At 39.3% G+C, this 24,232-nt stretch overlaps 1 long non-coding RNA gene and 1 other non-coding gene across 3 annotated transcripts in view; both read right to left on the reverse strand.

The window, feature by feature from the left end:
• Nucleotides 1-6,403: 6,403 nt before the first annotated feature.
• LOC125478034 overlaps nucleotides 6,404-24,232 on the reverse strand; it is a 46,510-nt gene continuing 28,681 nt past the window's right edge. For both annotated transcript variants that reach the window (XR_007258873.1, XR_007258872.1), the window contains one exon: nucleotides 6,404-7,405. This is a non-coding gene — a long non-coding RNA (uncharacterized LOC125478034). The remainder of the gene's footprint in view (nucleotides 7,406-24,232) is intronic.
• Nucleotides 7,912-11,296, reverse strand: LOC103934280. Its single transcript, XR_007258871.1, has 9 exons — nucleotides 10,926-11,296; nucleotides 10,710-10,844; nucleotides 10,149-10,244; nucleotides 9,906-10,037; nucleotides 9,583-9,817; nucleotides 9,391-9,493; nucleotides 8,768-9,268; nucleotides 8,306-8,390; nucleotides 7,912-7,943 (listed from the first exon to the last, which is right to left on the reverse strand). It is a non-coding gene; the product is annotated as an uncharacterized LOC103934280 (transcript).

The following is a 24,232-nucleotide window of genomic DNA, read 5'->3' on the forward strand; positions in this document are numbered from 1 at the left end:
GATATCTGTATAGGGATCGACTTCAAAACCAAGTACCCGAGCCTCCCGTATATGTTGGAATCTTGCTTTAATTGCTGGATCAGAAGTTTTCTGAATGATCTGCTCGGCATCAGGGCAAGTGAGAGCGAGGTCGAGGGCTTCCTGACATGCTTTGGGTAGTCCGTACAAGTCATTGGCGGAGTATTTCTTATGAAATTCTCGCATGTATGCCAAGGATTCACCGAGGAATGGGGGATGTAGGTTGCGCCGTACTTTGATAAACGGTTCGCGTGGCGGTAATGGGGAAAGTTTCCTTTCGGCCTCTTGTGTGAAGTGTTCTAGACGAGCTCTCGTTTCCCCAGGCCGGAGAAGGATTTTGATACGTTTCTCAGCATCCTCAACGGTGGTTTCAAAACCGGCAGCGGCTACTTGCTTCCCTTCGGCCAATTCGGTCATGATAGTTGGGGTTGGCCGTTTACTTATGCTTTCCGCGGCCTTCTTTGGTTGCCACTGGTTGGCAGTGCTGGCCTGCGCTTCTCGTCGCCGAGCCATGCAATCAATTCGTTGACGGCGACGTTTTTGGGATTTAGACAGCGCTGTATATAAACCAGTCGGGGAGTTGTAACTGTACCAGCGTTGATCCGATGTTCTGGGTGGTTTGAAGGTTTTGCGATCGGCTGACGAGCTGGAACTGTTGGTATTGTGCGAGTAGTAATCCTCATTATAGAAAGGCGCGTCAAAGTCAAGACGCCGCCTGACTGAGGTCTGATCTTTCGGCCGTACTTGTGGGCCGAGTCGATCGAACACTTGACGTTGCGGACCAGCTTCCTTTGATGTCACTGGTGCGGTAAGGGCCTTGGATGGTATTGAAGAAGTTTTCTCCGGCTCAACGGGTGTTTTACAATGGTCACATAAAATTTTTGATCCATGAGAATCGTCGGTTTTTGACCGCGTCGTAAGCTCGCAGGCAAGTGGTCCCGATTGTTCCGTGGGTGGTGCATTCGAAAAGAGATCGATTTTTAGCCTTGTTCGACCATTCCCTTTACGGATATGCTGCGTCGGGACGTATTCGGCCTTCCCTTTGTTTTTTGGAATATGAGCATCCACCATCCCAATCGTTGTTGACGGGAAGGGATTAACGTCGACCGCCATCTGCTTTTCTGGAAATTTCAACTTTCCTTTCTCGATCCAACCTTGGATTGTATCCCGGAATACGACACAATTATTGGTTGCATGCTTATTAGAGTTATGATACTTGCAGTATACCTTTCCCTTCAACTCATCGGCCTTAGGGATAATATGTCCTGGCCGAAGCTTGATGATCTTTGCTGCCAATAACTGATCAAAAATTGCATCGGCCTTGGTAATGTCGAAAGTATAGACTTTTGAAGACTTATTCATTTCCTCGACGGCCGAATGGGCTTTGGTGTCTTTGCCATTTACTTGAGCCAGAGCCTTGCAGACGTACGGCTTGTCTATGACTATCTCGGCCGCATCCATACTGACGTACTGAGGATCCCTACTTTCGGCCGATGCATAACTGACCGTGGGGTTTTTATACAACGTTCCCCGGGATGGTGATTTTGAGACCTTCTCTTCTCGGAGCAGGTAATCATACTGTTCGACATGTTGAGCAAGTTCGTACATATCGCGAATGTTTGCTCCCAGGAACTTCTTTTTGTACTCCACGTCTAATCCGTTGAGAGCAATCCTGACGAATTCCACTTCGGGAAGTGGTACTCGGCACCAATTCCTGGCCGACTTGAACCTTGTTAAGTACTCCATTGGAGATTCGTCGGATGCTTGAGCCATCCTGGCCAAGGATGACACTGACATCTCCATCCCTGGCCGATAGAATTGTTCATGGAACTTTTCGACCAACTCCTCCCAACTCTGCACAGAATTGGGTGGAAGATTAATGTACCAAGCGAAAGCGGAGCCTGTCAATGAAAAATTAAACAGACGTAGTTTGTAGAAGTCGCTATTAACGTCTCCACACTGCGCCGTGAACCGAGCCACATGTTCTAATGAGGACAAAGACGATTCCCCGGCGAAGAGGCTGAAATCAGGTATCTTAAATCCCCGTGGGTATTCAAACCTTTCTACGTAAGCCGGGTATGGATGAATGAATTTTGGAAACTTCGGCCCTTTCTTCAAGGCCGAATCAATCATTCTCTGGACTTCGGTCATGTTCACGGAGGCGGCTTCTTCTCCCTGGCTTGGTCCCTCGGATCTATTTCCTGGTCCTCTTTCTAAAGTGACTGGTTGCGGTCGAGCGGACGCTCTATCGGCTGGTATGGGTACGTTCGTCGAGAGCTGCCGAGGTTGGCCGACCTGGCCATCTTCGAAGGCTTTACTAACTAATATTTCAAGCATTCTGGTCTGTGTATCGTTGTTACTTCGTATTGCTTCTAACAAATCATTCATCTTTTGACCAATCGACTGCTCGACCTGACGATACTGCTCATCAAGTCGTCTCCGAAGAAACGACCTAGTTGGTGGATCAGAGCCTTCTCCACCATCGTCGTCGCAGTCTTCCACTATCCCCTCCACAAATACGGGCGTCGTTTGATTCGGGATCGCCGCATTGTGAGTTTGCCCACCGAGACAGATCTCATTCTCTCGGCGGGTCACACTTGTAGCCTCGGGTGGCAAAGCAATGACCGGATTTTTTGCTGGGTGCGAATCCTGCCCAAGGCCTTGTACTGGTAAGTCAGCTGTTGACTTTCCCATGTTTGTTTTCTTCTTGGTAGACCGTGTCTCTACGGTCATGAACTCCGAAGGTTTAGCACAATGGTCCCACTGGGCGTGCCAAAATGTTGACTACAAAAATTACAGAACCTACGTGGCGCGCAGGCCGAATAACTAATGAGCTAACTAATGTCCTTCGGTTGAATGCAGGGCGTGCCAACTCGTCGGCCGAGCTCGGCCGAGGAGTAAAATTTGATGCGGTCGCGTTGAGCGCGCTGTTGACTTCTGTATCTTGCGATTGCGACCGAGTAAGGAACGCTCTCGGTCTCTGGATTCTATAGCCTGAAGACAAGGCTACTAATTCTACGGAGTTCACAACTCGTCGAAGCCTGATTCGGCCACTGTGATTATATTCGTAAGAGTATAAGCACGCCGAATTGAGACCAAACTATACGGGCACAGGTACTCGAATGTGATGTATGTCTTGATGGTAAACGTAGTTCGGCCGTCGGAATGCCGAACCCTGAAACTTACTTGTGAGTATCCAATCATAAACTCACTCGGCCTCCAATGCGCCGAGCAAGGCAATTCGTAACACCCAACTATGCCGAAACGGCTTAGTAAGATGACCTCTACCAACAAAGGTTCGAAAACCTTCCTCGGCCGAGACTTAGATAGATAATCGGTCGACCTCGACACAGTGCTGTTTATCCAAACTGAAGGTGTGTCTTGGTCGGCTGATTCTGCGGCAGCAGTGCTGTTTATCCAAACTGAAGGTGCTCACCGGTTGCTTCCACAGTGCTGTTTATCCAAACTGAAGGTGTGTCGGCGGGAAAAGAAAAGGAAAAATCTCAAGGTGTTTGAGAGAATTTGCGCAGGGCAATTGTATGCTGATTGTGGAGAGCTTTCTATTGCGTAATTTCTTGTATTTATAGCACCTCGTTCCTTGATTCCCATTTTGATTTGGATTGGGAGTCCTTGTCCCATCTTACCTTTAACTCAAACAATCCCAGTCTTATTGGGATTCTGAATTCTCCTACTTTTGAGGTTTTATCCCTTGCCGGTCGAGAATCCTGGTTGCATCAGGATTTCCTCGACCTTTCCTCGTTTATCTGGACTACTTAAGATCGGATCTGGCCGACCCTGCCAGCTGGTCCGAGTCTCATTATTTGGCCCATAGCATGTGTTATTACCTTGGGCCGAGCACATCCTGCTGCTCGGCCCAATCCCAATATTTTGGGCCCAAACAGTATGTTAAAAAGTTAATAACTTAAAAATTAAAATTTTCCACCATTTGCATATATGAGAAGAAAGGAGGAACAAAGTGAAGAAACAAACTCATTTGATCAAGGAAGTTCAACTCTACTCATTGTTTCTTATTTTAGATAGGGCTGTAATTGGATTTCCACACATATACAAGTAGTACTGTTTATCATGTATATTTAAAACTTGCGATATATTTTATACAATTTTAAAACCCGCAACATCGCGCGGGCACTCTTGCTAGTTATATGGCTAAAACGCTCATGTCATAGAAAAGCAATAACTGTCGTTCATCTCACCATGTATTAGGGGCACAAATTGGAGACCCCAACCTTAAAGTCTCAAACTGTATTCGAATTGCTCAATAATTTGGTCTAATTAAATACATGCATCTGTATTGTTCATATGAATTAAATTCCACGCTCTACGTTATTTTCCTGCCAAAATGATTTTTCTTTGAAGATTGGACGTCACTCATTTTTCTCCACCATTGAGTTACATATCTGATCCATCATACTCGCAATGTCCATTAAGATGCTGTATTTACGCATCAATAGTTATTGACCGTAATTAAGATAGCCCCGTGAAGTTGGGCAAGTGGTACTATGGTACCGTGATGAACCAATTTTTATACTATATATTTCGTCCTTTTATATTTGTTTTCTTGTCTAGTTTAGTTGGAAGTTTTAAGTATTTGGGATATTTTTTCCATTTTATGTTTCTAGGAGTAGCATGATCGAGTTTGGTGGATGTAGAAACTGATTTTCGTTGGTTATTACACCATCAATGTACAGTACACACACACACACACACACACACAAGTGAGCAGCTAATACTCTACGGTTACATCTTAAAGACCATAAATATACACATAAATATGGAGTTACAACATAACGAACAATTGGCCAATATTCTTCTATAATTAGTGTCATTAACTATTGTAACTCCTTAACAATGGAAAAGTATGCAAACGGTTGAATTTTTTAGCTCAGCTGAAGATAATCATATCAAGCATACGTCTATCGTAGTCCTCTCACAGGAAATGGGCTTCAAACGTTACTGAAAGCCGAATCTAGTGGAATCTAGTTGGAGTAGAGATTAATAATTGCATCTGCACATTTTAATAACGTAGCATTTGGTTCTATCTGACCAAAAAGATAAGGTTGGGGACAATGAAAATGGAGGACGACCATTTTGTTGTGAAAAGAAGATTTCAAACCAAAGTGAATACTTTTAAGTGGAATAGTCTTGTCTTGTGGTGGATCAAATAGTAAGTCTTGTCTTTATAATACAATTCTTAAACGTGTGAAGAGAAAAAAAAAAAAAAAGGCAGAGGAACGGACGGAAGGGAGGAGCACACACGGAAGTGGGAAAGAAAGAGAAGAAAAAATAAAATAAAATAAAAGTGTGGGGGGAACACACGGCATTATGGAAAGAAGAAAGAAAAGATAGTGGAAAATAAAGGGAATGGTGATTATTGGGTTGGACCCGGCTTCTCTGCCCTCTCAGTTCCCATATGCTCCCATCTCCTCCTATTTTGTACGGTTATAGTTAAACTACGTCAACATTTTATATTATTTTTTATAGAGATAATAAAACAAAAAACAATAGTGATATAAAATATTGACGTGATTTAACCGTGACAGTACAAATAAGAGGGGATGAGAGTGTATGGAAATTGGGAGGGCAGAGAACCCAGGTCGATTGGGTTTTGGTTGGCAACTTTACAGTTACTTGGACAAAGAGAGAGCAAAAGAGAAGGAACAGACTCGGAGAGGAAAAACAAAAGGCATAGGGAGAAACGGACGAAAGGCAGAGGAAAGAAGTGGAAGAGCATTGAAGGGCAGAGGAGAGGAAGTCAGGAGCAGAGGAGAGCAAAGGGATGGAGAGCTCGTCTAGTAAAAAAGGGTGTTTTCTTTCTTTGATTTTTCATAGATAATTTCTTATGTATTAATACAAGTATGTGTAACTAATTTCCTTTCGCTAGAGTGAGGCCATGAGCCTCAACTTGAATACATAGATTTCTCTTTTAATTGCTTAAATGTTGTTACATGCTTGCTTTGATATTTTCAATCAATGAATTAAACATGTGCCCTTGATCACCATTAAGATGCTTAGAAAAGTCATCGGATGCAATTTTGAACGAATGTCACGTTAAAATTGGTTATGCTTCTTGTGAGTGAGAATTGTAATTTCTCCTGACGTAAATATCATTCTCTTGGGAATTACATGGTTTACCAAAGGATTTTTACCAAAATTAATGAATCACTCATGTTTATATTTAATCCAAACATCATGGATGAATTGCATGTAGTGGCATGTGTTTTAGCTTAAACTAGTAAAATGCCCCCGTGTTGCTGCATGACTTGAATGCACAAGCCTTAACTACATGAATAAGACAAATTTAACCCAAAAAAAATCTAATATAATCATGAACGAACAAAAGGCTTAGATGAGTGAAATGTGTAGGTAAGATAAGCAGCTTGGCTTTTATATACATTCAACCGAGTTGATTACAAAAGATGTGGTTGCAAAAAAATGCTTTGTTTCCCTAAGCAATATGCATTTTACACAAATATTTCCCTTGAAGTTAAGATGGCAAAATATATGTCCTGCAGGTCAGCCAGCCAGTTTTAGCAGTTAAACAAAAAAACATAAAAAGTAAATCGTTCTTGTTTCAGCAGCTAAGCAACTAAGTAGAAGAATGTTTGTTCAAGTCGATGCAATGAGAGTTCTCCTTATACACCAACACTAAACAAAATTAACTGGGCTAGTTTGTGGATATGCAACCCAAAATTAACACTAATAAAAATAGCACTTGAATCAAATGCATAAGCAAAAGCAGATGTTAAACATGAGAAAAATTACATAGAAAGGAAAACAATGTTAAATATCCTAGGTGCTCCATTTATAATTCTTCTCTATTTCTATACATTTAAACTACCAATTATCAGCACAAATATTTCATTTCCTTGCAGCTACCACAACTACATATAAAACATACTTGATAGAGCATGTAATTGCTTTAACTACATCTTTATTAAAAAATTCATTGGCTGGGAAATGCAGAGTGTTGCAATGGAAACATGAAGACCGAATATAGGTGTGAATTAAAGTGCGTCGTATGCTATATCAATGTCAACATTTCATTTTCACTTAAAATAGCCCCAAAGATTATATAATAATACAGAATTCACCAAACCACTTATCCTAACAAAAATATGCTGAGAATAAACCTGTGTCAATATGATTGAATTTTACAATGGTTAGTTCTACATATGAAATTGTACAACACAAACTGAAAAACCCGATCACATTCTTTAACAACCCTTTAACAGGCAATGGAAAATCATTTGGAACACAGACGAGAAAGTATTATTTCATACCATATGATACAAAATCGTAAAAAAGCACGAAAGGTCATTCTTAAAATACCTAAAATATAAGAGTAGATGGATGCCACACATTCAACCTTAAGAGTACACAAAACATTAACAGAAGATCAGAACAAAATTTTAAACAATTTAGATACAAATTTCAACACTTAGCTTGAGTTTGAGGTTTAGCTAATAGAAAATGTCGTCCAAAGAAACAAAAACAGGATCCTGATGAGATATTATGTATAAGACAGTTCTTAGCTTGAGTTTGTGGTTTAGCTAATAGAAAATGTGGTCCCAATAAACTAAAACAGGATCCTAATGAGATTATGTATAAGACAGTTTTGCAGGAGTATAAAGGCAGCATAGTGAATTCCCATTAACAATTGGGTGTGAAATATGGAGAAAGATTGAGACATTACTCACAGATGGTGAATTGAAATGTGTATCAATTATGGCCACAACAAAGGCTAACAACTTCTTCACAATAAGAAAATAAGTTGAAAACAACAATGGTTAGGTTATCATTTTCTAATAAGTTGACAAAGAAAGAGAAGACTACTACCTTTATTGGGTTTCATAGTTGGGAGCTCCTTTTTTATTCCATAAACATGGCTTTAAAATAATTTGAAGCTGCAACGGACAAACATTGAGGAGTAATGAAGATTTGTGGTTGTTACCCAAATTTAAACTTGCACAGAAAACCATTTCAAAATCCAAATTACAGTTCTAAATACAGAATATCATTGGTCAATCCTTTGGCAAATAAATACAGAACGAAGAAATTAAAATGGCCCAAAATTTTATAAACAAACATCAGAATGCAGAAAATGAAATTACCAAAAAAATTATAGACAAAAATCCAAACTCACAACCAAATTCACTTAAAAAATGCACAAAAAAAAAAAAACCAAAATCAATGGCAAATTATACGAAGAATACTACAAAATCACAAAAAAATTATTGAAACGTAGAAATTTGAAGCAGATGTTTACATGCAATAGCCCCCTCCACTCTCTCTTCTGGGGAGGCCTTGGAGGGATTTCCACTTCCAAGGGTTGTTCCTTCTGTATTGAAATTCTGAAATATACAAAAAATAATGTACATTAAGAGAACATATATAGAAGCCAAATACATTTATTATTAATAATTATATTCATCACTATTTGCTTTCCGTGGACACCATCATCTCCACTTTCGGCTACTTTCTCTCCTTAAATTTGGAGTGATTGAAGGCACGACTGATTGCTTGTTGCGTCTTTGCCTCCTTCTCGGCTTCTCTATAAGAGAGGCTTTATCTTGTATTCTTAACAACACATCAATATATCATTTCAATTCAATACAAATCAGTCTTTCAACCAAATTTACATTCAAATTTAACATTTATTATTTCCACACACGCACGTACACCCAGATCATCCAAGAAAAATTTAGGATTTGCTGAAGAAATCACTCACCAGATCCATGAAGAAAAAGTCCAAGCAGGCAGTAAAGGCACCAGTTCATTCAGTCAAAGAAGCTGCAGTTGGTTTTGTGGATTTGGTAGATGAGTTGATGAGAAACCGTTTGAGACCAACCTCAAGGCGACTGTCGCCTGCACATATAAACACCACATAAAAATCACAAAAAAAAAAAAAAAAAAAAAAAACTGAAAACATGTGATTAGCAATATCAGTATCTCTTGCATAATCATAAAGTTTTGTGCTGCAACCCCCTTAGAAAAAGAGTATGAAATACTACAATTATCAAACTGCAGGAGTCCGTCCTGGTTTGATATGTATCTGATTTCAGGAATTTTCGTGCACATTATCTCTTGCTCTTCTCTTAAGCAGTGAAGCAGCTTTCTCGAACAGTAGAGAACAGATCTAGAAATGCACCAGTAGGGGTTCCAAGCAGCTTTCTATAACTAATTCAGAATCCAGGTACTTTGACTTCTTGTCTGCTGGGATAGTGCCATCCTGCAATGAATTCCAGACTCATTAAGTACAAAATCTACATCTGAAATAGCATTGCAATGATATGGGTTTCGGAAAGAAACTGGAACATAGTAAAAAATTCAAGGCATAACAGATGTGTGCACCTTGATATACGTTTTCGGGAAGATGTCTTTCAGATCATCAAGATTGCTGTCCCATTTTGATTCGGTCAAATAGATTGTGGTATCCTTTGCGAATCCAAGTTTCCTAAAAAACAAAGCAATCTCTTGTGCATTATAGCAACTTCGTTAGAATATAGTCACTACTCGTTATTCATAGTTTTAAAGGAAACTTACTGGTAGACCGCCTTCAGCATCAACAGTGGTCAAAATATTGATTTTATCCATACCCCAAACTTTGATTGCATAGTCATCGCCAACAGCCAAATACTTATTCTTGCTTGTATCAAACTGAACAACACCCAAAGATGGTTTTTGAAATCCTACGTAATTCCTCTTTGTTACACCATCATTTTCATTCCATTCAACAACATGAGATTCTCCATCTTTACTTGTCCCGCATGAAAAGAGCCTGCATTGCGTTTAATGTAAAGATTGAATTTTCTTGTTGCCTGGAATATAGGTGTAGGTCGCAATAACATTTGAAAGGAGTGGTATACCATCCTTTTACCATCTGCACCATAGGCCATTGTCGTGATTGAGTGATCAGGAGCATCGTAATCCACCTGGTATCCCATATTGTCGTATAGCCATGCTTTTATTTTTCCATTTACTGATGTTGAAAAGAAAAACTGAAACACAAAGGCATAAGCTAAATTTCAAAACAGAGTAAATAATTCATAGAAGGCAAATGAAGAGAGACAAATCAAGGGATTACAAAAATGATAAAGCGAAGTCCTTACATGGACATTTTGTTTGTTATGAGGGCACACAGAATGCACGGGAGCATCATGACCTTGGAAAGTATACAACTTTGACCCAGTAGTTGCATTCCACACCTATAAAACACAAATCGATGTATAAGTTTATCGTGTTTTCTATGACCTATTATATCACCACATTAATAAGTTTATCGTGTTTTCTATGACCTATTATAAAACACAAATCGATGTATAAGTTTATCGTGTTTTCTTCTCCATCTGATAAGTTATATTTGCTTTTCTTGTTCGTCTTTAATTATTCATGAAAATGAAGAGAAAAAAGGAAAGCAAAACACATTAATAAATTACCCATGATTCCATAATGTAAACTGAATATAGTTCTGAAATAGAGTTTATAGTTGTGTAGAAAGCTTGACAAAAAGAAAGGAAATTTAGATATCATGTGTTAGATATACACATTTTAATCAGGTAAGCTTTGTGCGATGAACTACAACTGTTTACTATTTCCCTAATTTTCCTGGGAACCAAACAGAAAACAAAGCTGACCCCAAACAATGGGCAAAATTCAGAAAATGAGCTTACTCGATGCTCGCGCTGCGCACGCCGAATGGCTTTATCGAACTCATTGAGCTCGTCATTATGCTCCCCAATTTGTTTATCGACAAAGACCGAAGCTTTATTGCTCTGCTCGTACTCCTTCAGCAACGTGTTCTTCCTCTGAGCCACCAAAACATAAATAAATCAATAAAATCACAAAATTTCAAGTAAATTCAGAAAGGAAGGGACGCAATTCAGTACCTTTTCAATGGCGCGAGAGCGGGAGAGGCCAACTCGGCGCTCTTCGCCTTTGCGCTTTTGCCGAGAACGTCGAATTTCCTTCGGGACCAAATGGTCTCCAACGGGTTGGGTTTTAGGGGGACCTGGTGCTTCATGGCGACAGCGTTCGGGCCTAATTTATTCTTTTTCTTCTTCACCGTCGCCGCCGTCTCATGGTTGTGATTGGCGTCAGCTCTGCCGGGTTTTAGTGATTTGGTCTCGAAGGGGTTGGGTTTCGAAAAGGACTTCTGTTCACCATTGGAGACTGGTGTGAGCGGAGATCTGATGGTTTTGTTGTAAATAACATGAAATCGAGTGGCTCCGTGCTAGACCATACGGACATAATTACCCTCTGAACTTTTGAGAATTACCCTCCCAACCCGACCTCATTTCACTGGTATTGTTGTAAATAGAATGAAATCGAGTGGCAAAGAATTGATGGCATCTACAGTGCCTTTTTCCCCATACTTTAGACTAAAGTACTACCACAAGTAAAACTACATAAGTAATGTGTGTTCTCGATACTTGAGTAATTGGAAGAGTTACGTATGAATTTTGTTGGTAAAGGTCAAACTCTAGTACTTTGTCAATCTAATTTTCTTCAATTATTTCTCCTATCTTGAGTTTCTACATTTACTTATTTTGTTTAGTTGGTTCACAATTTCTATAAGCCAATTCTCATTTTAGATATTTGTTTATGTCACGTATTTAGTTTTGTCAAATTAATGTAGTTCTTAGAGTTAATTAAGTTAAATAATCCGAAAACTCATAAATTGTTTATACCAGTCCATGAGGAGATCGAGCTTACTTGAGTCATTCTTTACTTCAAAGACTTAATCTCTTGCAAGAATTTTCTATGGGTTAACCTTGTTTTACAGGTGGTAAAATCTTCACAATGCCATCGCCACCATCACTACCACCGTCCCACCACCACTGCAACCACCACACCACACGACAACTATAACCCAGTTCAGCTGCAGAAAGAAGTCTACGACCTTATGAAAAGAAAAGAAAATATATGGTCATGCTGCACTTCAATTTATCTTGGAGAAAATAGACTACGGTTCTGTTTAAAATTTTGCATCCACAGCACAACCTTGCAGATCAGTAAAATTGTGACCAAAATGGAAAAGAGAAACCACATCTGAAAAATAGAATCCATTTCCACATCTGAAAAATAAAAGCCATCGCCTACACCCGCACGGCTTCTCATCAATGTTAAAAAAGGCAAGCCGGATACTGGGGACGGGGGAAGCCAGATATATCATGCGTGTGAAGGTGAGATATAATTTCCAGCAATGACATTTCACCGAACTCACTTTTTGCTCTTGAAAAATTGCATTGCAGCTTGATGAACTCTTCGTTGCCACCAGAAAACTGACATTAATCTACAACAAAAACAAGCAAATTGTATCCGTGTAAAAGTAAATTATGAAAGAAGAAAAGTTACCCTCCGTACGCTGTTTCATCTGCGCCTAGGAATGCAGAAACTTAAGCACATTCCCGTGGTTGCTCATTCGCTGCGTTAAAAGGATGAGGTTACCATAGCTAGTTCCATTTTTCCATTTTTGGCATATCTGCTCTGGTCTGCAAACAAAACTTCTTTTCAAATTTTCTCTCTTTACAAGCTCTAGATCCGGTTTCTCGTTATGTGACATGGTTATGTCCTGTTGAGCAGCAACTTGACAACCTATTAAAGTCTTTCTATCGAGCTATTAAGAATAAAGAGTAGAATGCAGTAAGACGCCAACAAACAACACTGCTATTGTTATCTGCTTGATTCGCTCACATGTCTCGGCATTATATGAAAGATCAAAACTTCAGATCAACCAAATGTATGAAAATTTAAAATCCAGCAAACATTTCCACTCAGTTTCCATGTACCTGAACTATGTTTCCTGCCTTTGTTCCATGGTATCCTCCCTTTGTTGGCATGTCTTTTTTTTTTTTTTTTTTTTTTTTTTTTTTTTTTTTTTTTTTTTTTTTTTTTTTTTTTTCTGTCTCTGTCTCTCATTTTCTTCTTGCTAAGAAACAATAGTCGAGCAAATGAGGGAAACAGGCGTAATGAAAGAACTCATAACTTTCACAGATCAACGATCTTTGAAAGGAGAAGGGAAAATATGCAAAATCGTGAATTTCAGAATACTGGTTCATCTCATGTGCCTAATCAAGCTGGGTCAAACTCAGGACCTGGACCTGCCAACATGGGTCCTCCACCCCCCCAACAGGGCTCCAATGCCGCCTCCCAACATGGCTCTACCAAACAACTACAATGATCCCCAGCCAAGCAACAACTGGAATTCTGGGCCACCGAACAATTACAATCAGTTGCCTCCCAACAACTATTATTAGATGCCGACCAATAACTACAATCAGATGCCTTCCAATAAACCCGGGAGGGATGCCACCAAACATAATGGCTTTGCCTTCTAATGCAGGAAGAAATGGTCCGTGACAATACCAGAATAACTGACACACTCCTATCCGGAATGTCCACTAGGACCCTGAATCGAGCTGTGCTGGCCGACACCAGGAAGGTGACGAAGCCATAAAGTGTGATAATGTATTAAATGTGAATAAATTAAAACCTAAAAGTGCTTAAGTACACGAGTGCGCAATGAGTGGATCTGGACCCATTTCACGCGTGATACAGAGCATAGGTAAAGTACAGTAAGGTAAGATAATGTTTATGCCATCATAAGAAGGTAGATGTACTGAAAAGTGCCACGAATCCTCGTCGATACGGAAATCTGCTACTAAAACCTGAAGGGGTGCAAATATAGAAAATGTGAGTGAGCAAAACAAAACTTCTCAAATCAATTTCAATTATCAAAGGCGGTAACCCCTCGCCGTAATACCTGTATAATTTCCCAGAAAAATAACAAATGTGACTATAACTCAAAACCATAACCAAAATAACCGTCTCACCATTATGCCGTGTCAAATATCTCAACAAGAATAAATAAACCAAGTGATATAAATCAATATGAAAAGGTATGTCAACCGGATCCACCTATTGTGGTTAGTATGGCTGAACCAATAGCTCATCAACATGCTAGCCAGAGTCACCTCGCGTGACCAGTATGACTTATCCATATCTCATCAATTAATGCTAGCATATAAGTCAGGAGTCACCTATAGTGACATGTACGACTTAATCAATATCTTATCACATATCTCATCAATTAACGCTAGCATATAAGTCGGAGTCACCTATAGTGACCTATATGACAAGACTGGGTGTAAATAAGTACGCTCCCGTGCTACGATCATGTGAAGACTGTGCGAATAATCGCGGGTCATCTACGAGTCGAAACCACCTATAGTGGTCTGTATGACAGGATTGTGCACTTACCTTGGATCCAAGGTGAGCGTAAGGTGCGGGAGGTGAACATCACGTGAAGGACTATGCCCTGGCCACGGGCGGGAGCACTAACACCGGGGTGCAAGTTTACGAGCTCTTAATGCATCTCAATACAACATGTACAACTCGTGGGCAACCAGTACAACAGTGTCAAAGTTGCCTAACACATAAATGTAGTCAAACCATAACTCCATCGATCCGACTAATATTATAAACTCACTTGAACTTACCTGAGTGTCTTGCATTCACCTTCGCACTTCAAAGCATTCACAATAATTACGTGCAGGTAACACACATGGACATACCAGAATGTAAATCTAAAATTCAACCATATCATAATATTTCCAAATATAAAAACATATATACAAATGGCATAATATGTGTAAGCAGTAACACCCACTCCCGAACTATTTATTTCGGGAATAAGTCCAACTAAATATTAGTTTAGTTAACCATCATTATTTACGATTCTTTACTTCACTTTCTCAATGCCTCACACATTGATTTATGACCAACGTTTAACCACCAAAAACATAAGGTTAAATCTCACATTTCCACCAACTTCCTTCACATTGCTCAATTTCCTAAATAAGGCTTTTGTCTCAAATATATTATGGTTGCATCTAACGTCTCGTTAGACTGCCTACGTATCCTAAACAAGGATCAAGTCACTCGTAGCTCATATTAGTACATCAAGCATTCACATTAATTATATGAAGGTAATATACCTAAATCAATTTAAAAGTGTCGATAGAACTCTCAATAAAATGTATGATAAAAAGGAAAAAATCCACTCACCTAGAGTCCACGCTATGATTCTTTAGTGCACGCATCGAGGCGTGCTAAATGATTAGCGCCTGTGACCAATTATCAAATCACATCTCAGAACTCTTATCAATAGAATACGTAATTCACATAAAACACAACCTCAAGGGCATTCTAAAATGGTTCGAGACCTATTGATCACAAGTCAACAGTCGATCAAAGATCGACGGTAAGGTTTACAACCCTGTATAACTTGACCCGGAAGATTCACATATCAGATATCTAATCCGAATTCCTAAAGATCCACAATATGTTTCTAGAATAACATATTAAAATTTCATTACGATCTAACGGTCGAATCTCCGCCAATTACCCAAAACCAAGTGGCGGTTAACATTTATTTTACTAACTTACAAATCCAATTCGGGAAGATCCGTATGCCGGATTCCTGATCCATAAATTCCTATGATCTTTAAATATTAGTATTATAATGTATCCAAGTTTGGTGACGATCCAACGATTGGATCGTCGATTCACATTTTTATTAAGTAACGTATCGTAATGAATTTAGGTTCCAACGATCAACCTATGTCATTCAAATAAAAAACTAAGTTCAAGACATTCGACATAGCCTAAAAATAGCATTGGCGGCCCAGTGGCCACGTGCCGCCGCATGCACCGGCCCGACTCGCCGGAAAATCCAACTATTTCCAAAAATTCTCAAACTTCACATAAATGAAGATCTCAGTGAGTGGAGCAACTTTCATACCTACCACAAAGTCCAAAAGTGGACGAAAGATGGCCAATTTTGCTCACAAAGTCGGCGGGTGCCTAAAACTTCCCGACATCGATTCGTCATCTACGGTGGTCCAACAGGGTCAAGGTTGGTTGGGTTTTGCTCCTGGGATGATGGGCTACAAAGCCCAAGTGGTGGCATCAGCCATCGCTTTGCCGAGTTGCTGAAAAATAAAAAAGGGTGCCCGGAGCACCGTGAGAACCGTCAACTTTCGTGGCTTCAAACCGCCACACACCGTGGTTAATCAAGGTGGTTCTGAGTTTTGTAGTGGGGAATGAGAGCTTCAAGATGGTGGTGGTGGCGTCAAAAAACTCCATCGGAGTTGGAAGATGGGTGGTCGTGGAGGTGTATGGACGGAAACCCACGGGAAAAGCTCTTAGCTTTTCCCTTTTTTTTTTTTTTTTTTTTTTTTCCTTCTTCTTTTGATTGGCTGAAGGCATTCCTCCTCTGTTCTAATTGGTTCTTTGTCCCTTTAATTTAATTGGTCCACTATTCTCAGGTGGGAGTTCAAAATTATTTAATTAACAAGTAACCAATTTCAATGTCCGTAACTAACTCTTTATAATCTGGACTCGCAAAAGGTTTCGCCTATGCATTTGTACCAACGAGTACTACAAGGACATACTAAAAGAATAAGTCCCGCATGTTTATAACTGATGTTCAACTAAGGTCAACCCCTCGCCTTTAAGGGCATTATCGTAAAATCATGCTTTTAAAATTTATAAAATTGTAAAATTAGGGACGGGTTGTCACAATAACTACACTCCAGACAGGGATGCTGGATTCAATCCTGGTCCAAATTTTTACTAAGCTTGAGGCTAGTTATAGTATGATGAGTCTTGTAAGCATGTTGTAGATAAATGAGGAGGTTGCTCGAGATGGGCTGTAGGTTTTAATGTTTCTGGTCATGGATGATATTTCATTTGGCATATTGCTGTGGTCAGAACCTGATTGCCTTTTATCCGAATAGGATTACACTTTCAAGGTCATAACTTATGCGATTAGTCGTGTCTTTACTTTGGTGTGCAGTACGAGTTCTTTCAGATAGTGCACATATTGACAGAAAGCAGACTGCATGGGGATCCTTGTTTAATGGAACATGTTAATTTGCAGTCCTCTCTGAAGATTATGTGTTGCTATTCTTTCGTAGAGTGTTTTTGCACGATATGAGAGGGATTTGCAAATTACAATTTACGATTCATTTACAAAGCAATAACTTCGATAGCATAGGGACGTTTATTATAAAATAAAATACATAACAGAGGTTTATATTCAAAACCCTCAAATGAAACCGAGAAAAAACAAATTACTCTATTTAGCTAAGTCATCATTGATAGGAGCATATTTAGGCGACTTACTTAGCTTGTTTTCGTGCATCTATGTTGTTAATTCATAGTTGTTTTAGTAGTTTAAGCCATTTTCATGTGTTTTTAGGTTCATATGGCTAAGGAAGCAAAAAGATGCATTTTGGAGCATTTTGGAGCAAAATTGGGCTTGGAATGGATAGCAAATTTTTGGAGCCAAAGTGTTGGACGAATTTGAAAGCCTTGTATGCACTTTGGACATAAAACAAAGGGCCTAGCCCAATCAAACAATTCTTTGAGCCATGCAAAACCTCTAGCCCAATCAACAAGCCTTAGCCACATGCATTCACATGCATCACAACCCCAAAACCATCAAGAAACACCCATTCACACACACATGCACTCACATGCATTCACATGCATTTCCACCTTCCTACTTCATCATTTCACCACATTCTCCCTCTTTAACTCACATGCACCCAAACAAAGCCAACCTAGCTAACCCTACATGCATTATTTATTCACTCTTCATCATTGCATTCATCACCAAAGAAGTCCCCATCATTGCCATGCATTCCCCCTAATTCCATCCATCTTCCACACCTTTCCAACCTAGCCACATCCTTTAATCATCCCCCCTTTAAATTATGATTTTATTTCCTAACCCTACATGCATTATTTATTAACTTTTCATCATGCATCCACATTCATTCCAACACAAAACACACACATGCACTTATTCTTTCATCATTGCACCACCAATTCACCCACATGCATTTCCAACCATTCACACCCCTTTAATCATTCTCCTAGCTATCATTCACATGCTCTCCCATCCATTCTCTCCCTATATGTTCCCTCCACTACTCCTATAAATACCCTTGCATTCATTCATTCATTCATCATCTCATTTCATACACAACACACCACAAACACTTCCATCTTCTCCCTAGCCGTGAGTTTTTCTTCCATTTTTCCTCCATTTCTTCCATTTCCATAATCCCCCAATCCATTCAACACACCTACAACATCCCTTAGTTCTTGTGCCACAATAAAGAGGAAGATAAGAGGGCCTAAACGTTCATACAATTCACGTTTGAGTTGTTGGAATGTTTACGCGTTTCTTTGATTTCAAAGTTTAAATTCAATTCGCTTTGTTTTGTAATATGAGGAATGGAAGATAAGAGGGCCTAAACGTTCATACAATTCACGTTTGAGTTGTTGGAATGTTTAGGTGTTTCTTTGATTTCAAAGTTATGAGGAACTAAACCCTTTTTAGCTAGGGGTGATTTCAATACCATGATTATTTATGTAATATGAATTGATGAATTCCGGTTATGAACTCTTGATTCATGAATGCAATTGGCTTAACTATTTGATGATTAACTTATTTGTGTTTGTTGATTGAGGGTCGACACTTAATTAGCATGCATGAATATGTGGCTAAAGTTTAAGAAGGTTTCACATAATCGTTACTAACTTATACTTGAAAGTAGTGAAGGTCGCTTGTCACGATCGCGTTAAGTTTAATTCTTAGCATGAGTAACATGATGTCATAGTTGCAAGTGCTTTGTCAATGCTTATGGTTTTCATTATTCTTAATGATCTTCGATTGTATCTCTATTATGATGACATGTAGGGAACTTTTGAGAATATTTTGGGTTGTCGAATGATGCCATCCAATCCAATAATATAAGGAAAATCTGAGGGTTAACTAGTGATGTCACGGTTAATTTGGGGCATTGTCGTTCATAATTCAATGAAGGAATAACTGGAAATTGATTCATATGCATAAATATCATGTGTGGAGAAAGAACCTCTAGCTAATTCACCAACCATCTAATTTCACAACACTTGTTTGCAATCTATCCATATTTACAATTTGTTTTGTTTCCAAGTATCCATTTTAGTTTAAATTCGTCCAAATCCAATTCCCCCCTATTTCGTTGAAGTCTTAGTCTTAATCTTTCTTATTTTTAGTTTTGCTTTCTTCGAGCATTAAATAGTGTTTTATATTGAGTTTTTATGTTTTTAAGTCAATTTAGAAGGTTTTAGCAAGCCCTCCTAATCCCCGGTCTAGAACGATCCCTCACTTATCCATTCTACTACAATTGTCAAACGAGGGTTTAATTTGAGTGTCAAGTAATTTTCGCATCAATCATTCATGCTATTCATGTGCATTGCTAACATGACATAGAGCCTATCTTCTACATTGTCTGTGAACCAAAAGTACACATATCTCCATGTCTTCTTCACGATCAAAGAACCACATACTCCCCCGAATCCAAAAATAAACCCGAACACAGAGGAAATATGAAACCACGGTAGTTGATGCCCATCGTCCAAATCATCTCGGTTATTCTTATCATGCACATCAATGCGACACTCGTTTGAAAGCGGTGCACCGCAAAGTTTTGGATTCCCCTCAAATGCAGAAGCTTCAAAGCTTTCGAGCTGAGTGCTTGTTGGGATTGGACCTTCGAGTATATTGTACGAGACATCAATTGCCTTTAAGAAATTAAGGCTCGCCAGAGACGATGGGATTTTTCTGAACAAGTGATTCGTGAAGAGATTCAAAGATTCTAAGTTCTTAAGGTTAGACATTTGGTCTGGAATGTTGCCGGAGAAGTTGTTCTCGTCTAGAAGCAAGTAATGGAGAAGCTGCAGTTGGCTAATCTCAAGTGGTATATTGCTGGTCGGAGATCTATCGTTGGAGGAAAGTTAGACAATTTCCGGGGTAAATTGTCTGTGTCTATGTAAAGAGGCAATTCGAGTTCATAATCTGCTTGAGTTGCAACAGGTTCATGTACCAACGCCGGTACTCTACAATGTTCTTTTGGAAGTTCACTTGAAATAAGTTTTATTGCCAAGCTTATATGAAAAAGTCTTGGTACATCAGTCCCCAACCAGCTAGGAATTGTCCCTGTGATTTTGTTACCTTGCAAAGTCAAGATCTCTAAACTCTTTAGCTTTGCTAACCATATAGGTGGTCGACCTGTGAGATCACAAAACGCCAGGCTAAAAATTTGAAGATTTTGAAATCCATCAAAACGAACATGTCATTGTCAGATGGCATTCATTCACCGTTAAAGGAGTATGAAAGTATTAGTGCTCGAAGACTTTTGCAATGCATCAATATCTTCATTGCTCCTGTGACATTTTCCAATTGGATGTCACCAAGAGAGAGGAAAGACGAAAAGTTCAACGAAATAATCTCGGATTGTATTTGCCCCTCTAGATTGTTTGAACTTAATCGAATTGCCTTCAGGGATGTATATGAGTAAAGGCTTGTTGACAACTTACCAACGAACTTGTTTCTATACAGGTCAAGTTTGGTAAGCTGAACAAGTTTGGAGAAATTAAGCTTCACAATGTTTCCTTCCAAGTTATTTTGTCAAACGTAGTTGTACAAGGTTGGTGCAATTCATCAAAGATTGGGGCAACGGACCTTAGGTCGTTGAAATCGACCATTACAATTTTTAACCTGGAGAGCTTCCCCAAACGGAGAGGGAGCACTGCGCTTAGTTGATTGAATGAGAGGTCAAGGATTGTGAGGTTGGTGAAGTTGACAATTTTACCACTAATGCCTCCATATAGTGAATTAAGAGGTATTGCAACTTCTTCGAGTTTGGTAGCATTATAGATATCTTTTGGAAGTAGCCCTGAGAGATTATTGTGACCAGCACGAAAGATCTGCAACTCGGAACACCTCCTAAAACCGCGGTAAATGTTGCCACTGAATTGGTTTAAGGAAAAATCCAACATTTTAATCAAGAGGTTAGAATGGAGACGTATAGAGGATGAGATGTACTTAGAGAAGCATTGTTGCTGACGTTGAAACTTGTCAAATTCCAAGCATGGATAAAGAGTGAAGATGGAATTGGACCGTGGAAGTGATTCTTGACAAATCGAGTGTCCGGATGTTGCCGGATATTAGAGACAAAGGTAGCTCTCCAGAAAGAAGGTTATAGCTCAAATCAAGAATCTTAAGAGAATTCAAGGACTAAAAGAGTTTATTTTCGAGTGAACCATGAAGTGAATTGCAGGAGAGATTTAAGTGGGTAAGATGCGTCAGGTTTGCAAGTGAGGATGACGAGGTAAAAGTAACTCCATCGAGCCTCTTTCTTACGATCAAATTGGATCGTACCAACTGCTTCCTCTGGCAAATTGGATGTGTGAGGTTTGAGTCACTTCTATTCCCCTCCCAAATGATTCCCATTTTTTTACGATCAAATTGGATCGTACTAACTACCCCCTCTTGCAAGCTCTAACGCTCCCTCCCTTCAGCAGCAGAAACCTTGTTTCCTTTGTCGATGGAACTAGTCCGTGTCCTCCTGCATTCCTCAAAGATATGGATGGCAACCTCATTGACACAGTCAACCCTGAATTTGAAACCTGGATACAACAAGAGGCTACAGTCATGTCATGGATAAACTTTTCTGTTCACCCTACTGTTCTCACTGCTTTAATTAGGAAAAGTAGCTCCTATTCTGCATGGACAGCCCCACGTGACCGCTATGCTTCTCAGTTAACCGGTTATCTTCTTCAGCATCACAATGAGTTAATGAACACTCATAGAGGTGATTCTTCCATTTTTGAATTCTTACATAAAATTAATTGTCTCGCAAACACACACACTCTCTCTCTGGTGCTCCTGTTTCAAACTCCGACATCGTTGCAATCATCCTTAATAATGTTGGTCTTGCGTATGAGAGTACTGTTGCCTCCGCCCAAGCTCATGATGAGGCGATTACATACAGTGCTTTGGAAGCACTTTTTTTTGGCATTGAACGTCGACAGAAAATGTATTCTGTATTCATTGCTGAAACCGGCCATACTGCCTTTGCAGCAGCTCGCACTGGTAGACGTGATTTTACTCATTTTTGTGGCTGTGGATCATCATCTAGGTTTTGAGGTCGCGACAATGGTCGAGGTTCTTCATCCCGTCTATGCAACTCCCCAGGCTCTCATCATGAGCCTTATCAAAGCTCTTTCCAAGGCTCTCGCCAACCTAATGGACTTCTCGGACATGCTTATTCTCAGGGTTATTTTCCTAATGGTCAGATTCAATGCTAGATCTGTAATCGACATGGCCATTCAGCCATTGATTGTTTCAATTGTCTGAACATGTCTTATGAAAGGCGTGTTCCAGCGCCAAAACTTCAAACCTATGCTGTTGGTGTTCCACCCGTGTCTGCCAGTGCTCCCACAGTCCAAAATTGGCTTTTTGATTCTGGAGCCAATGCTCACATCACAAATGATCCAACCTAAGTATCCAATCCTCGCCCTTACAATGGCAATGATCACGTCAATGGTGTAGTTGGAGGCACAGGTTTGAAAATCTCTCATGTTGGTAACACTTGCATTCGTACACCCCAAGCCAATTTTCACCTATTAAACACACTTTTTTGCCCTAATGCATCCACAAATGTTATTTCCATCCATTTATTTACCAATGATTACAATTGTTCTCTAACTTTATATCCCAACTCTTATCGTGTTCAGGATCTTCACATGGGGAAGATGCTTTTCCACAGCCGGAGTAGAAATGGATTCTACCCCTTCTCCACAGTTTCATCAAGCAATAAATGAGTCTCTGCATTCATAGATGCTAGAGTGTCTAATTCTATTTGGCACTCTAGATTAGGTCATCCATCTTCTCATGTTTTAAAAAATTTAATTTCTAGGAATAAATTGCCTATCAATGGCGTTGTAACCCATGATTTTGGCCAGTCATGTCCCATGGGCAAAAGTCACAAGTTACCTTTTAGTTTATCTACTTCAAAATCATCCTTTCCTTTGCAATTGGTTCATTTGGATGTATGGACTTCTCATTCTATTTCAATTACTGGATTTAAATATTATGTCATTTTTATTGATGATTTTTCTCGCTATTCCTAGTTGTATCCATTAAAATTGAAATCGGATGTATTTTCTACATTTGTTGCTTTTAAGAAATTGGTTGAAAATATTTTTAACACCACTATCAAATCCTTTCAAACTGACAAAGGAGGTGAGTATCTTAGTACCACTTTCAAAACTTTCTTAACTCATCATGGTATTAATCATTGTTTAACATGCCCACATCATCCCAAACAAAATGGAATTTCTGAACAAAAACATCGACATATTGTTGAAACTGGTCTCACTATTCTTGTACATTCATCTTTATCTACATCTTTTTGGGATGATGCCTTTCACACAGCAAATTACTTGATAAATCGTTTAGCCACTAAAGTCTTACATGATGACTCTCCTTTTCAAAAACTATTTTCTAAACCTCCTCAATATGATTTCCTCAAAGTTTTTGGGTGTGCATGTTTCCCATATCTTCGACCATATAATACAAATAAACTTCAATTTAGATCCAAACGTTGTGTTTTTCTTGGTTACTCCTTAAATCAACAAGGATATAGATGTCTTGACATGTCAACAGGAAAAATATTTTTGTCTTGTCATGTTGTCTAACAAATTTGCAATCATATTCGGGGCTTCAAACAGCCCCTAACTACTAAAAATTTGGTTACACAATCCTTAAGTTCAAACAAAAGATAGACATGAGTTTGAGAAGATAAAACTGAGAGAAATCAACCAAGGCTCTCTCCCCCCTTTCCTTCCTTCCCCAACACTACTTTTAAACCAATTCTTGCTGCATCATTTTCTTCTCCTTAACTCACCCACTAATAGCCATTTAGTGATGATAATAAGTGAGAGGAAATGGTGAAACAATTGTAACTCATTGGGTAGCCTTTATGCCAATAACTCCCTCTTAATCCTCATCTTTAATTCCATTTCCTCTGATATTTGAATAGGTGTCAGCTGGTTTGTTCTTGATTGCATCAGTTTTGGCTGCTAGTTTTATTGGATTTATTGCTTTCAATGCTTTCTTGTCAGTTACAAACTGCTCAGCCTCTTGGGAACCTTTCAGTGTTAAAACGGCCATAACTTCTTCTAGAAAAATGATATTAACAATCTGCAAAATGTTCCAGAAAACAGACATCCGTAGCTTTCCAAGCATATAAGGTTCATTCTCTAATTCATTCTGAGCTGTCCGCAAATT

This window comes from the organism of the source record quoted next, unplaced genomic scaffold, assembly GCF_019419815.1.
Source record: "Pyrus x bretschneideri cultivar Hongxiangsu unplaced genomic scaffold, Pyrus_bretschneideri_v1 Contig23, whole genome shotgun sequence".
NCBI classification, from domain to species: Eukaryota; Viridiplantae; Streptophyta; class Magnoliopsida; order Rosales; family Rosaceae; genus Pyrus; species Pyrus x bretschneideri.